The 4562-nt window shown below is 31.5% G+C and overlaps 1 pseudogene; it reads left to right on the top strand.

Moving 5' to 3' along the window:
* The first annotated feature begins 326 nt into the window (after positions 1–326).
* On the top strand, positions 327–480 carry LOC111723533 (annotated as a pseudogene).
* The last annotated feature ends 4082 nt before the right edge of the window (positions 481–4562 follow it).

The raw sequence follows: 4562 nt of genomic DNA, 5'->3' as shown, positions 1-4562 counted from the left end.
AGTCTGTCTCAAACAAACAAACAAAAAAAGTCTATATGTTTATGCCAAGGACAATTGAAAAGAAAAAAATAATCATAATTCATTATATGGAATAGGTACCTTCCATTTTTTTCACTTGCTAAGACGTGATTTTAAAAGAATCTAAAGAATCTTAATCCTCATCCTAAATTCTCAGTTTTAGGATTCAGCCTGAAGTTGGCATCGTATAGTAATCATATGTTTTCATATATGCTTTTAGTTTAATTTACTGTTTCATCATCACTAGTATAGATATATGTCAGTTGTTATAAAAATGTTTAAGACTTGACGTCTTTTATTCTATCCCTATACTTACCTGGCAGGGGAGATGCCATGATCACAAAGGTGGTCTTCCCAGGGCGAGGCTTATCTGTTGCACTCTGGATGTGCTGACCCCGCGATTTCCCCAAATGTGGGAAACTCGACTGCATAATTTGTGGTTATCATTTATCTAAAAAATGATAACCACAAATTATGAGAATATATATGAATTCATATATATGAATTGTATAATTTTTTTTTAAGAGACAGAGTCTTACTTTGTCACCCTCAGTAGAGTGCCATGGTGTCACAACTCACAGCAACCTCCAGCTCTTGGCCTTAGGTGATTCTCCTGCCTCAGCCTCCCTAGTAGCTGGGGTGCCTGCCACAACACCTGGCTATTTTTGGTTGCAGTTTTGGCCAGGGCCAGGTTTAACTCACCACCCTCAGTATATGGGGTCAGCACTGAGTACACTGAGCCACAGAAGCCACCCAACCAAGAATTCTTATACATAAGAATTGATATCCATTTCCAGAAAATTTACTTAGCAATATCTGTTAGCAGTTCTCATGACTTACTACGTTTCCTTTGTGTACGAGTGACACATGTTGCATGATTGTATTTGTGGGTAACTTGCTCTAATGTACAATGTATTGTTGAGTACAAAAAATTTCTACAGAATGCAAACCAAGATACTTCAATTATATGCTATGCTATACTGATATTTTCTCTGAAAACATGTTTAGAGATTACGTTGAATAAAATTTCTGAATTGAAAATCTGATAAATGAAGTATATGATACAACATTTAAAATACTATTACATAATAGTAGAATATTGTTAGTAATTTTACATAGGTCTACTGATGATTAATGTATCCATCAATTAAAAATATTAATTTATTATATTTGTATAGTGGAAAAATTACTATTGTTCCTACACTTAAATTCTACAATAAGAACTAATACAAAAATATTAAGATTATTTTTATCTACTTTAAATTTACTGAGTTTTCCATTGTTACTGCATTAAAAACGTTTAGCAAAAGATAAATATGGACTTTTAAAATAAAGTATGATAAAATTTTATCCTTTCCTATTTATATCATTAACTTTCCTTTCGAGTCAACCTGAGGAAAAGCCAAACCGCTTTCTAAACATACAATGTGATTAACCACACTTTCCAGTTTCTATACATTAAAAAAGTTATAAATATTTTCCCTGAAGGAAGACAAATATATACACATATGTGTTATATCATTTCCAGATATCCATTAAAAATAGCCACTACAATGATACTTTGCTGTGCTACCTGCAGCCCATGGGCCACATGTGGTTTATATGAAACTTGTTTTGCTGATTTTGTGGTGGAGATTATGAAAATTATGCACAGATCTCTGTTTTGCTCATCAGCTGTCATTAGTGTTTGTGTGTTTAATGTTGTGCCAGGACAACTCTTCTTACAATGTGCAACAGAAAAAAAGTAAAAAGAAAAGAAAAGAGAAGAAAAGGGAAATGAAGAGAAGAGAAGAGAAGGTGGACACGCCTGCTCGAAATCTGCTTGATCTATATTTTGTGCAAATTATCAAATCTATCTCTCATACTGAGATTTTAAATTGTCTTTTAGTACAATTATTTTTCAAGGTTTAAGTTAACTGAAATTTTATTATACAAACTATCTAGCAAGTTATACATAAAAAGATTGTATATCAAGGGTGGTGCCTGGGGTTCAAAGGAGTAGGGCATCAGCCCCATACGCCAGAGGTGGTGGGTTCAAACACAGCCCTGGCCAAAAAAAAAAGATTGTATATGAAGAATAAATGTTGACACATACTGTTTACAGAAGAGAAAAATTCACTATAAAATTGAGTTGGAGGAATTACTTTATCCAGGAGTATGGTATACACCAGGTAATGGCACATTATCCCAAGTGCCACACATCCCAATATGCCAAGTGCACATTATCCCATGTTCCAATTGGAAGGTGTATTTTCCTTGAACATATGCTACCAAATGCAGAAGTTCATCAAAGTTGGCTACTCTTCCCCTCTATAAAAAACTCAAATGCACAAATGTTCAAAAATTCAAATGTACAATCACTAATGTGTTTTTTAAGTTTCTTATGTTAGTAATTTTTTAAGTGTGTGTCTTTAATTAAACTCTAATTTAATGTGGCAATGTGTCTATGCCAGTGTAAAAACTCTCATATTTTCCAGGCACTCAAATTTCCAAAGCAAACACAAAATTTTTGTTTCCTTCTTCCCATTGTGATAACTAAGGGATTATATTTGCTAGACTTTCAAATCAAATATATTGATAAAATATTTGTTAAATGTCCATGGGACACCTGATTTAATTCATTTATTTATTAGAATTGATTACTTTTATCCTAACAATGATCTTTCCCATTCCCGCAGTAGTATGAGCCACTATTGGATCATCTATTTGGCCTTGGATTAAGATACACTAAGTTGTTTCTATTTGCTTCTGCTGACTTTCTATAAATACTAATTATGTGCACCGTGGGGAGCCATAACTATGATGTGAATCACTTATAGATTCTAAGCGTATTTCTGGTGCTACCTCCAATCCATTCTTATTCTTTTTTTCGAGTTGAATTTGGAAAAAACTTCATTTTTGCCCTCAATCCAATTTTATTCTACTACTGATAATTTTTCATAGAATAATTATCTATATACACAGAGGAGATGAAGTATATTAAGATGAGTACCATTTTCTACTCTCAGAGATTCATCATTTACTCATCTAAAGTCCAGAAGTATGCTTGTCCCAATAGCCAAGTATATTCATTTACATTTAGGAAATTAGCACAGCACAGAAGCATTCTATGCACAGGAATTGCAAACACCATGATGATTATTAGTTGGCTAAATGAATTGCCTACCATTGGTGCAACCAGATATTGACCAAATGAATTCACAACCAGGTTTTATCCACCAAACTTTAGTCTCACAATTCACATATTTGTGCTTCAGTTTTTTAGATTTAAATAATAATCACCCTGTCTCTTATTTCTTAACTATTGCACAGTACCAAGATACTTGGAACAGTTCACATGTGGTAGAAAGTTAATTTTTATCATTTTTTCTAGCTTATTCACATGTTTATTTCATAAATAAATTTAGTGTACATGTAGCTTAATATTATTCCCCCTGCCTTTTATTTTAGACCTACGTATATTTCCATTGATGTTTGGGTTTTGTTTATATTGTATTTTATTGTCCATTTTTCTTTTACCCACAATCACATTATCTTCAGTCATAAGGCATTCGCTCTTTTACATTAAATTTGCATAGAAGCTATGGTATGTCTTATATGTTTCTCAAAGAATGTTATATATTTTAAACAATTGAATACTGGTACATTCCTGTTAAGTTGCTTCCTCCAAGTGCTACATAGTTTTATAATTAGTATGTGACACATTTTATTTAATTTTTGATGGGCATTTGGAGATTTCCACTAGTTTGCTATGATATACACACATTTTATAATAATGAACTTTCTTATACATACTTCTTTGAATATTTATAGACAATTTCTCTGAGTTTATACTTAGAACAGAAATTTCTGAGTGATATATGAGCACAAAGAATCTGATAGTATATCTCCATTCCCCCTCACGTTATATTCCCACAAAAGATGTATGGTTTCTTCCATTATCTTCCATTGTTTTACTTATCTGTCTGATAACAAAAAATTGTAAAATTTTCTTTGCTTTAGTTGCTCAAAATTGAGCATCACTTCATATGTTTATCAGCTAATGAGATTTCCTTCCTGTAGATTATAAATTACCTTGATTACACATTTTGTTATGATATTTATTGAATTTTTCTAGCTATTTCCCAAAAGTACCCTACACATTATGTAATAATCTTTTCATTATATTTTTGCAAATATTTTTACTCAACATTCATTTATTATATAGTGTATGATTTACTTCAATTTTTATATTATGAAATTTCCCCCATTTTGCAATTCAATGCCTTATTTAAAGAAATTATTCTCCATCACAGTAACTTATCACTATTCTCTTACATTTTTCTAATAATTTTAGAAACTTAGTCCTTTATCCATTAAATCTTTAATACATCTGATTTGTTGTACCTTGTGTAACGTAAGCACCGTTTTTTCAAATGCCAACAAAATTTTTATCAATTGAGAAAAGAATTTCTTCACAGATTAATAATACCTATTCAATAATTATATTGATACTCAAAGCAATTAGCTATTATTGCTTATTACCACATGTCAAGTACTGAACA

The sequence above is a fragment of the Otolemur garnettii genome, unplaced genomic scaffold (genome assembly GCF_000181295.1).
Source record: "Otolemur garnettii isolate 467f Iridium unplaced genomic scaffold, OtoGar3 scaffold00012, whole genome shotgun sequence".
NCBI classification, from domain to species: Eukaryota; Metazoa; Chordata; class Mammalia; order Primates; family Galagidae; genus Otolemur; species Otolemur garnettii.
Note: the sequence above shows the minus strand (reverse complement) of the source record. Positions and strands in the feature narration are given on the sequence as shown.